The 12,086-nt window shown below is 44.1% G+C and overlaps 1 non-coding gene across 1 annotated transcript; it reads right to left on the bottom strand.

Annotated features, from left to right (window-relative positions):
* Nucleotides 1-329: 329 nt before the first annotated feature.
* On the bottom strand, nucleotides 330-7,176 carry LOC101105373 (uncharacterized). Its single transcript, XR_009600634.1, has 2 exons — nucleotides 6,941-7,176; nucleotides 330-6,171 (listed from the first exon to the last, which is right to left on the bottom strand). It is a non-coding gene; the product is annotated as an uncharacterized LOC101105373 (transcript).
* Nucleotides 7,177-12,086: the final 4,910 nt, after the last annotated feature.

The following is a 12,086-nucleotide window of genomic DNA, read 5'->3' as shown; positions in this document are numbered from 1 at the left end:
GGTACGAAAGGAGTTTCATAACTGATCTCTTTTTACTCGAAACTAACCCTGGAAATCACAATCCCCCTATCTTCCCAATGCGTGACCCCAAAAAATGCTGACAAGGGCTCTAAACCTTTGGTAAAGGGTCCAACAACAGACTGCTTGGATAGAAATTGTATTCTGTACAGCCTCTGCCCATGTCTGGAGTCCTGGAGCCTGCTGGAACTAGTCCCAGGTCAGGGGTGTACAAGAGGACATCTCCAATAGAGTACCTCCAACAGTGTTCATGTTTTACTTCAAAGAACCCTTAGACACAAACACATTGTTTATTTGCTTTTTTCCCTTCCTTTATTTATTTATTTTTTTTTCCAGTCATAGACCACTGGGAAGTGATTAGTGCTCAGGGGCAAATAAACCACATCTCTTTGATCAAGTTCTTTCATCCATCTACGTATCACAAAGATGTTTGTGGAAATATACTCCTTGCCTCAGAGGACAGTTTAGTTTGTATTGTCTTGGCAACGCACCTAAAAACAGTCAAAGTGGTCGCAACTTAGGTGCTGTTTCCTTGCTACCACTATTGGAAATAGGTGCCCTGTAACTCTAGGCCCTCCTTGCCCCACCCCCTTCCTAGGCTGCAGTTCTTCCTTTCTTTGTCTCTTTCATCTTCAGCGGTGTTGCCACAGCAACCATTGTCACAGGGAAGAGGCAAGACAGTGTCACCCCCTCTGCTCCAAGCAGCAAGTTAAAACTAACCATAGGAAAGGTAAACCACCCAGATTTTCCCATACTCCTCATCCTACTGGCGTCTTTCAAGAGGTATCACAGGTTGTTAGCAGCGACAGACAGGAACAAAGGAGCATCTCATCATACCTGGGCAACATGTACCCTGCTTTTGCATGATATAACTTGGATGCTGGGCAAATAAAAGCATGTTATACACACATTATAGTACTGTTAGAATCATGTAATCCAGATGAACAGGCACAAGGGCTTAGAATCCTGTCCTACAATCCAGGGCAGGGAAATCTAAAAAAGGACTGAAACCTAAAAATCCCAGATATGAATCCCAGACACCTCGTTCTTGCCTGAGTATTGACATAAATCCTAGGTTGTGTAAGCTCCCTGCTTGCTTTAGAGGCACAGAAAGGGAAGAGAGACAGGGTTAGTGCATCTGCTTACAAGTTGTGACAAAGAGGCTTCAGCCCCCCAGAGACCCTTCTATCCCTGCTGACATGTCCCCCCGCCAATGTTAAATGAAGTTCAGTGCTAAAGATCCTTAGAAAGGCCTTTGGGATCCCCTGGTGCCCCTGAAAGACCCCAGACTGCTGTTTTTGGAGCGCCGTTGGAACTGTTTCAATTCTTTCAGTGTAGCAACCAGCTGCAGTCCTCAAACAGCTTCAGAAAGACTTTCTCAAGGTCACCCTCAAGATCATAGCAGAAAAAGAACTATGAATCCTTATTCCCAGTTCTACATACACACCTTCTTTTCCTAACATAAGGCACATAACTCAAATACCTTATAGCTCGGGTGCCTCCTAAGACAGGAATAGAATCTAAGCAGTCCGAGCTCCCAAGCCCGCTGGTCTGTCCTTCCCCATTCAGCCACCCCACCTCTGTTTCTGGGAATAGCAGTACCCCCCACTGGAGTCAGGCACAATTCCTTGCTTATGCCAGCTCACGGTATGCAGTGAGTCAAAGGCCCCGGCCCATTCCCCCCCAGCATGGACTGCCACAATTTAATGAGTGTTATTTGTGGTGCTTTGCGCACAGCTTGGAACTGTGCCTTCACCCCATACTGAGGGAAGGGGGTGGAGGAAAAAGAGTAGTGCCAAAGCATCATTTATTACTATAATCTTCAATGTGCATCCCACCCATGGCGTTAATGTCCCAAAATAAACGTATTAATCCCACCACAGCCTACAAGCAAACATGCAGCTGGAGGGCTTTGCGTGGGAGGGAGGCAACACCAAGGACACCGGAATGGTAAATGGCACCTCTTTTCCCTGGATGGGGTGTTGGGAAACCTAGGTGGGCCTGCCTTCTGGTGTCAGCCTGGAATCAAGCAGTTGTCAGGCTTCAAGGAGGAGAATGTGATAAGGTCCAGGCACCTGCAGAGATGCAGATTTCTCAGAGAAAGCGGTTTGGGATCTGCTTCTGGCTTGGCTTACTCTTGCAGGTAAAATAATCCTGGGCAAGTCAAGCCATTTTGAGCAGCGGGTTTGGAGTATGGATTTAGACAATTATGCACTTAGTACTGATCACTTACTTTGCCAGCCTAATACATTCTTCTTTTCCTCTTCTAGGTTTCTCCTCTGGAAGCCACTATACTCTCTTTGGAAATTGAGTGGCCAAGTAAAGGAGGACTGTTCAGCATCTGTTTGATCATCAAGTATAGCAATTTTACTTAAATACCCACTTTTCAGCAATGGGTCCTCCACATCAAACACGTTAGAGTTCACAGAATTGGTCATTCCTTTCTTCTCTGAAGAAAACCTCTCCTTCTGGTCCTTGATGCTCTACACATAAGGAAATAAATGATGGACACCAGAAGCTAAAAATTCATAAAAAGAGGGCCTCTGGGCTTCCCCTTCCCTTGATTCCTATTAACTTCCCTACTCCACTTCAGCACATTCATTGCACCCATTTTTAAGGTGACTAGGCCTCTCAAGGAAGAATAGTGCTTTCATTCCTATGTTGGTCTCTCCTTTCTATTCTCTTACTCAGGAGTGACTAAGTCATCCTGCTTAGATTTCCTATATAAAGTATTTGTAGTATTGTCCAAAGTTGCATGCAGCCTTCATATCACTCTGTCACTGGGGTCACACACTAACAGTCTTAGGGAGAGCTCTTTGGGGATAAGAAGGCAGTCGTCTGTGCCCATGGTTGACGCTAATGCTGAGGTTTGGGCCTCAGTTTCCTTGTCTGCACAATGAGAAGACTGGGCCAGATGACCTTTAGGGCTCCTTAATGAATCTGAAATTATATCACTAAAATGTTTTGATATATTATTTGAGATTTTCTTGATGAAAAATATTACCTGTATTTCTTCTAGAAAGGTTTTTGCAAAACTAAGCTTATTTTTTCCCATGATAACATAGACTCATGAAAGACAGTTTGGAACTACAGATAAAACAGAAAGAAAACAGGAGGAGGCATTTATAGAATCATTACCTTGAAAAGACAGTTATTAACCTGATCCTTCTTCCTCCACTGCCTCTGCAAGCCTATACCCATCACTTTTTTCAGGGTTCAGACCCTCCACGGAGAGATGAAAGACTGCAGGTTTGCATATTTGGACTTCAGCCACATTACTTATGGATGCCTGACCCTATAGAGACGTGATATTCTAAAGTGTAACTGATCACAGCTGCAGCTTAGGAAAAAGAGTCATCTATAATCCTGGGTCACAGGACGACAAAGTCATCCACTTGGACCAGCCAGAGAGTCTCCTGCTGAAGCAGCCAAAGTCGACTACCTGGATGGATGACTAAGAGGAGCAAATTCTAGAACCAAGTTATGGTTTCTCTTACTTTAGGAGACAGATATTTCTAGAGGTAGAAAGCTTTCCAATATCAAGCTTTTCTATTTTATATGTCCAATATAATTATCATCACAATTAAATACAGTGAGAAAGAAACTTGGATTTCCCCCGAGTCCCTACCAGGTTCCCTAACAACTGGTTCACAAAAGATATAACAGAATGATGTCACTCTGACCAAACTTACATTGGAGAAGGCTTGTAGACTCAGACAGATATGCACAGGAAGAAGAATGTGATCCCCAAAATATGATATATTATGTTAGTCACTCAGTCATGTCTGACTCTTTGTGACCTCATGGACTTTAGCCCACCAGGTTCCTCTCTTCATGGGATTTTCCAGGCAAGAATACTGTAGTGGGTTGCCATTTCCCTCTCTAGGGGATCTGACCAACTCAGGAATTGAACCCAGGTCTCCTGCATTGCAGGCAGATTCTTTACCATGTTCCATTCCTATTACCAAGGAAGACAGCAAGCAGAATAATAAAAGCAGGGAGTACTGGTTCTAGTGAGGTTTCTAACTGATCTGTCCCATGCTCCATCCCCTGCCAGCTTGGGGACAGACACTATGGGGCAGACACCATGGACTAGTTATCAGACCTCCATAACCTTTGTTTCAACAGAATGACTGCTGGACCAAAGGATTCCTCCAGCTGGGCTTTTTTACACTTGAGAAGTGCAACAAGATCACAGAAAAACTTGCAAGTGTGCTTTAAGCAGCCAGCTACACCATATGAGAAGGGATCATAGGAAAGAGCCCTCAGGGACTCCCATTGCATCTTCCCATTCTTCACTGAAACTGGCAAAAAGTTATTAAACTATAAGAGACAGGCTGATTGACAGCAATCAAGTCCTGCCTGCAGCTGTGAATGCAGACAAGCTGGAGATGAGCCTGCGGCTCCAGCCGCATGAGCACACACATTCACAGGGAAATGCTCTGCTGCAGTACTGAGTGACAGCAAAGAGCCAGGAAGGCAAAGTGTAACCAGAGACCCTCCCCAGCAGTGTCACCAGGACCCTACACTTTTCCTCTAGGTCTGGAGACTACCTCCCCCTCCCAACTTTTGCTCTTCATTTGAAATGGGAATCTCTTCAAGCGATCCCAAATCCTCTCATTTCATGCAGTTTTTCTGAAGCAAGAAAATAAGCAGGTGGAGGAGGTGAAGCTTACATAAGATTCAGAGTGCACAGGGCTTTCCTGGCTAGAACTCAGCCTGAAATAGGAGACCCCTGGGGCTGGGCTGAGAGCAATAAAGGAGCTTGGAGTCTCCCAGGAGCTTCAGAGCTCTGGGCAACACTTCCGCTTTTCATCATAACTTTTACAGGAGGAAGAAAGCAGGCTGGGTCTTGGCCTCAAGGGAATTCAAGGCCCTTTGGGGATCTGGTTCAGAGACAGTTGGTCTCTGTGAAAGCCCAGGTAGTTGTTTCTGGATTTCATAAATACTCATCCCTGAAGTCGGGCTCAGCTCCGTATTAGGGGGCAACTTTGACGGCTAAATTGCTAGTTAGAGCCAGATCACTCTGACAGCCTGAAAGTCTGGGCAGCCCTGCAGACAACTGATGGTTACTTCCCATTCAAGGATCCTACTCTCACCATTTTACTTGAGTTCCTGACTGAGGCTAGCCAAGTCCAGCTGCTAAGTCAAGACTTGATGTTCCCCTCAAACACCAAATTGTTTTCCTTGACACTGCTTTGTGACAGTTTTGTCACTCCACCAAAATACCACTCTAAATCCCAGCCCCTGTAGCATATTCTACAGAAAGGCTGTGCACTTCCCCTTAAAAGCACAGACTAACCATACATCTTCCTGTTGGCATAGCCCTCAGATCACAAACCCCCAGGGGATGGCTTGAATTGCAACTTTCAGATTTAGAAACACTGGAGGGGGCATTAAACTCTAGACCTTAGTGAAAAGAGGGAATGGAAAACCTCTCCTCTCATATTAGAGCTGAAAGAAGCAAAAGGAAATAAGATTGAATCTTTTTTTTTTTCCTCTTCCTTTTCTTTCTGAAAGGCTGCTGTAATCACAGTCACAACTATCTGAGGGACAGGAAACCACTTTAGCTCATCTGCAGCCCCCAGACTAGCTGGATTTTCCAGGATGAATTTAGTGGACATGGCAACCAAAACATAGTAGTTGGCACTAATTGGCTCCCTGGGTGACAGCTTTTGGTAGCCAGCAGAGCTCTTGCTTAAGATGAAGATCTAAATTGAGACCCCGGCTCCAGCGTCCTGCCCCTTCACTGATCTGTATTCTTGAGAATTCTCAAGCTAGTTTTTCTGAAACACTCTAAAAAAAAAAGGCCTCTAAGTTAAAATTTTAAAAAGAGAGAGAGAGAATAGCTAACATAAATTGAGTGCCTACTCTGTGCCGGGTACTAAGTACTTGGCATATAATATCTTATTTAATCATTAGAACAACCAGTATTACCCCCATTTTGCAGATAAAACACTGAAGCAGAGAAAGGTTTAGTAAACTTGCCTACGGCCATATAGTAAGTAGTAGAGCTGGGATCTGGCATATAGATGAGAAGCTGGATTTAACACAGGATCCTGGGTACTAGGAAAGGGGTTGCCAAGACCAAGCCTGTGATGTCACTGCCCATACCGACTTCACTCAGAAAGGAAGATCCTTGTCTCTGGATGCCTGCAAATGCAGTCAAACAATGGCACAGGTCTTTCCCAGTTTCTGTTTTGACCCGTCTCCCCTGCACGTGCCGCGTGGAAGGGAGCGTGGACAGTGTTCTCTGAATAGAGGAAATCACAGTTAACGGATTGGGTCTGGCTCAGATGACCACGGAGCCTCAGGATGTAACAAGCACTGCAGAGGGAGGTCTATTCTTGAAGGGGACATCTCCCCAGGAGCCGAACAGGCCCCCACTACAAGGCTTCTGAATGTCAGTTGGCTCTTGATTGAATGAATGGAGGGTGGGATGTCACCTTCCTAAAAGGGGCAAAGTGGCCACCTCAGGGGGCAAAGGCTGGAGTTCTCGGCTGAATGCTACCTACGGAATGTAAAAGCAATGCAGCCCTAGGAGGACAAAAGTGAACGGTTTTCTCAGAAGTCAGGGGAGTGAAGGGAAGCCCGAGTAACCTCGGAACAGTAAAACAGATGCAGAGAGCCGCATCCCGAGGGTAAGATTTATAACCAGAGACTTCAGCCTCCCTCCATTCTACACTCGATTCCAGTCCCCCAAAATCGCCACCCACAGTCGGGAAACTTAAAGCCCCCTTTTTCCAATCGCTCCCAGCTCCTGGACACGGGAGCTTTTCCAGAGAAGCAGGTGGGCGCCCCGGGAGGATTCTCCGCGGATGTGGACTACAGCACCCTCCCGAGCCGCCCTGGGACACGCGAGCCGCGGCCTCCCCGCGCCGCAGCCCTAGCCCGCAGCGGGGAGTCGGGCAGCGCCGCTCACCTCGCTCATCTCTGAGACCAGACGGGGCGCGCGGGGCGCGGCACGTGCAGGGGAGACAAAGGGCCCCCGGGTTGCACGGGCGACGGCAGCGAGTTGCCGGGCTCTGAAGCAGGGTCCCCGCTGATGAGGCGGGAAGAGTCGGTGCAGAGAGCCGTTGTTCTAGTGCCCGCACCCCAGCTTCAAGCGCTCAGCTCCGTGCCGGGAGTCCCCTTCCGACCGTGTCCTGTCAGAGCCGCGAGGTTAATCGCCGCTGGCCCCACCTTTTATAGTCAGCGCCATACCCGCCTCCAAGTCGACCAATAGGAACTCTTCTTGCCTCGGAGTGACAGCCCCTCATAACCAATGGTGGCAGGCTCAGAGGTCTGCTGCATTTCCAAACTAGGGTAAGACAGAGAGCGGGAAGGAGGGGGAGACCGTCGGGGGATGAGCGGATGGAAAATGAAGTAGGGGGAGCAAAGAAGGAAGGAATAGTATACGAAAGAAGGAAGGAGAGAAGGGGAAGGACGGGGTGTGTGAGTTTGAGAAAGTGAAGAAAGAAGAGCTGGAAGGAAATCAAGAGGGTACATGTGAAGCAGGCAGCAGTGAATCAAAGGGTAAAGGGAAGAGATGTTGCAGATTAAGATTTAGTTATGGGATGGCAGTCTGAAAAAGAGAAGGGCAGAAAGGAGAAAGGGAAGGAGAGGGACAGAGAGAGAAAGAGAGACAGAGATGGAAGGGGACAGTGTTCTGTAGCAAAGAACAGGGTAAGTTTTAAGTGCCTGATTCGAAAGATTTTATTCTTAGGAGTTGAAAGACATTTTCAGATTCATCAATCCTACCTCCCACATAATGCAAAAAATCCTCTCCACCAAAATGATGGTTCCCTAGGGTCCACTTGAATAGGTAGTGAGCTCCTCCAAAAGTTAATTTACAACTGTTTACTCATTCAGTCTCAATCTGTCAGTGCATCCTCCACTGTGCTCCACTGTGGTGGAGAAACTATAAATAAAAATTAAAAATTAAAAAAAAAAAAGAGAGACTTCTTATGGCCTTACACCTTTTGTTGCCATTAAAATAGATTTCACTCAATATGCAAGTCCTAGATCTTAAAGTCTAACTTTTTTCTTCCTGCAGTTCAGGTAGCAACCCATTTGGTGGTACATGTATGAGTACCAAAACTAGCAAGTGGACTCTACCCAGGTGTAGGGAGCAGATGTGAAAGACGAAGCCAACAGCCCAATCTATACAGATTATTTTTCAGTAAGATGGAGCTTTACTAAATAGTCACTATGTTGTATAAGTTTTAAGGAAAAATATGATGAGAGTAAGATGAAAAGAAATAGAACACCTAGGTAAAAGTCATGAACTTTCTGATAACTTCAACTACTATACCGAAATACCTAGCTTTCATTTCTACTTTAAAGAAATCCTTTAAATGCTCTTGCCTGTGATACTTCTAGACGTTGCAAAACCTCTTAGCCCTCTTGAAGCTTCAGTCGGCCAAAGCCAAACACTTTCAGCTTTAGCTGTTACATCTTTTTTTTTTTAATTTATTTATTTTAGTTGGAGGCTAATTACAATATCGTAGTGGTTTTTACCATACATTGTTACATCCTTTTGATAGTTTCTTCCATGGCCTGCAATAACTGAGTCATTTATAGCTGAGCTTCTCTAAGTCAGCAACCACTGATCCATTCTCAACAACTAGATTCAGATAAGACCTCAAATACCCTTTCACTAGCTAGACCCTCTGTGTGTTTACATTTTCTCTGCCACTTCAGAAACAGAGAAAATAGAAAAAAAGATCATATCTTTTCCCCTACACCTGGGATCCCCTGACCTTCACTTTCCAATGGGAATCTGGTTGCCTAAGTTACTAAATTCTAAGTAGGCTAGCTCCTATTCTATGCAGCCTACTCTCTGGCTTCCCCTACCTTTCTAACAAATGGATAATTAGCCTTGAAAAGACTGTCTTTAATGAAGCAGACCTCTCCAAAATTCTTGAATAGCGATGCAAGGATTATACAGAGACTTCAAAACCCTAGATCATAGATTAACAAGCTTTTTCTGTAACAGCCAGAAAGTAAATAATTTAGGCTCTGCAGGACCTATAGTCAAATTACTCGAGTCTCTCATTATAGCTTGAGAGAAGTCATAGACAATATGTAAACAAAATAGATGTGACTATATTATCATAAAACTTTATTTGTGGACACTAATGTGTGAATTTCATATAATTTTCATGTGCTATGAGTGAAATAGTCTTTTTCTTCTTTTACATTTTTAATGTAAAAACCATTCTTAGCTCACAGACTCTGCAAAAACAGACAGTATACCAGATTTGGCTGACAGGTCATCAATTGCTGATACCTACCATGTGCCATGCTCTGTCAAATCGCTTCAGTCGTGTCCGACTCTTTGCGACCCTGTGGACTGTAGTCTGCCAGGCTCCTTTGTCCATGGAATTCTCCAGCAAGAGTACTGCAGTGGGTTGCTATTTCCTCCTCCAGGGAATCTTCCCAACCCAGGGATAGAACCTGAGTCTCCCGCATTGCAGGCAGATTCTTTACCATCTGAGCCACTAGGGAAGCTCTATAGATGATTAAATGGGATATGATCCCTACCACAGATGATTAAATGCTCAAGTATGCTACAACAGTAAGCTATACAGAAGTAAATAGTAATCGGTCTAAGAAGAATGACATTGTGTAGGACTGAAAGACTCAAAAGATTCCTGGAGAAAATAGGATTTGTGTTGGATAAAAGAAGGGTGAAATTTAGACAAATGGGGGAAGGAAGGCAGAAAGAGGAAAAGGTGTGGATCTGGCATCTGGGTGCTGAAAAGAAAAAAGAAGACTGAAAGAAGACTGAGGTATATGATGGGGAAGTTTCAGGAGATGTGTGAAGGTCTTGAATATCAGAATAAGGAGTTTAAACCTGCTCCTCACACAAATGGCACTTTTATATTACTCTTTTTAAAAAACATATATTTGGTTGCACCAGGTCTTCGTTGTGGCATGCAGGATCTTTCGCTGCAGCCTGCCAACTCTTAGTTGCAGCACGTGGGATTTAGTTCTCTGACCAGGGATCAAATCCCAGCCCTCTGCATTGAGAGCACAGAGTCTTAGCCAGTGGACCACCAGGGAAGTCCCTTTAGATTATTCTTGCAAGGTAAACATAGGATTGATTTGACAAGAGGAAGACCAAGAGCAGGGAGACAACATGGGGATGTCATATTTGCACAAAACGAAAAAGTCTGGGTGACTGCAGGAAAAATAACAGAAGAAAAGGGACAACATCAAGAAACGTAAGGCATAAGGAATCAATGACAGGATTTAGGAGAGGATTCAAAGTGACTCTTGGAATTCAGGACCAGAACAAGATAATTTATTCAATTATTCGCTGGCTGTTAAACACACGTTATGGCCAGAACATATGCTAGGTGTCAGGAAAAGAAGACCCACAGGACAAAGCACTGACAGTCTAGAAGGGGAGAGATGGTCATGTGAACTTGAAGGTGCAATATTATTATGGGTGCTGCGGTGGAAATCTGGGCAAGTGTGGTGAGAGTCCAGAAAAAGGAATAGAATGAGAATAATAATCTGAACAGGCATCAGAAGAAACTACTAAGAATAGCAAGACCCCATGGATAGAACTGGAGTTGATTTGCGGAGACATTCACATACTAGAATGAGGATAAGTGAAATCAGATATGTAAAGGTACTCTGTAAACCATGATGTTAAAATGTGAGCTATTTTCATATTTTACCTGAGCCTTGTGACTAGATGCCCTACTAGGGAAGGACATAGAAGAAGAAAGGTGGGAAGGTTTAAATTGAGTCTTAGAAAAAAAAAAACAAACTCAGTTTTCCATAACCAATTGCCTTAGGAAAAATGAGAATCCAATAGAGGAGAAAGAAAAAAGAGCTATTAGAAGTACAGGTGGAGAATCAGGAATGCATAATATCATAGAGGCTAGGGAGAAAAGGCATTTCAAAGAAGATAATGTAATTGTCAAGGAGTCAAAAGCAATAGGGAGCTTAATTGGGAGAAAGTCCATTGAAGTCAACAGGTCACAGATCTTTGATGAATTTAGAGAAAGAAGATCAAAACTAGATTACCAGTATAAAGGAAAGGAGGTATCCTGAATCCCTCTTGTTCAAAGAAGTTTTTGTGCCAAAACTTGGGAGGTCAAAGGGGATAAAGCAAGCCCAGACTGGAAATTTGACTCAATAGCCACCTGAGTGAGGTTGACCACGTCAAATGCAAACAAGGCAGGTACGAACAGCATGCAGCAATGGTTCAGAAGTCAGAAAGGAGTCAGGAATCAGACAAAAAGACTGATGAGTATCCTGTTAGAAACTCAGAACAGCAAAGGATAATCAGCTGTGAGAGACAGCAGTTAAGAGGGAAACAGGAATGTACCCAGAAGACATATAACATACGTTACTAGAAAATGCCTGAAAAAATAGAAACCCATTAAGTATTTGTTTCATGAATGAATGGATCCACAAATAATAATATGATACCACATAGAATGAGCATGAGTTTGGAATCAGACCTCAATTCATATCCTAGCTCATTTATTCACTCCATAAACTTTTTTATATGTGCTTGGAGTATACAAGACCCTAAGGATCCAAAAAACCCTGTATGCAGGTCAGGAAGCAACAGTTAGAACTGGACATGGAACAACAGACTGGTTCCAAATAGGAAAAGGAGTATGTCAAGGCTGTATATTGTCACCCTGCTTATTTAACTTATATGCAGAGTGTATCATGAGAAACACTGGGCTGGAAAAATCACAAGCTGGAATCAAGATTGCCGGGAGAAATATCAGTAACCTCAGATATGCAGATGAGGAACTAAAAAGCCTATTGATAAAAGTGAAGGAAGAGAGTGAAAAAGTTGGCTTAAAGCTCAACATTCAGAAAACTAAGATCATGGCATCTGGTCCCATCACTTCATGACAAATAAATGGGGAAACAGTGGCTGACTTTATTTTTCTGGGCTCCAAAATCACTGTGGATGGTGATTGCAGCCATGAAATTAAAAGACACTTGCTCCTTGGAAGGAAAGTTATGACTAACCTGTGTAATATGACCAACAGCATATTAAAAAGCAAAGACATTACTTTGCCAACAAAGGTCTGTCTAGTCAAGGCTAT

The sequence above is a fragment of the Ovis aries genome, chromosome 1 (genome assembly GCF_016772045.2).
Source record: "Ovis aries strain OAR_USU_Benz2616 breed Rambouillet chromosome 1, ARS-UI_Ramb_v3.0, whole genome shotgun sequence".
In the NCBI taxonomy this organism is placed as follows: Eukaryota; Metazoa; Chordata; class Mammalia; order Artiodactyla; family Bovidae; genus Ovis; species Ovis aries.
This window is presented reverse-complemented; position numbering and strand designations above follow the sequence as displayed.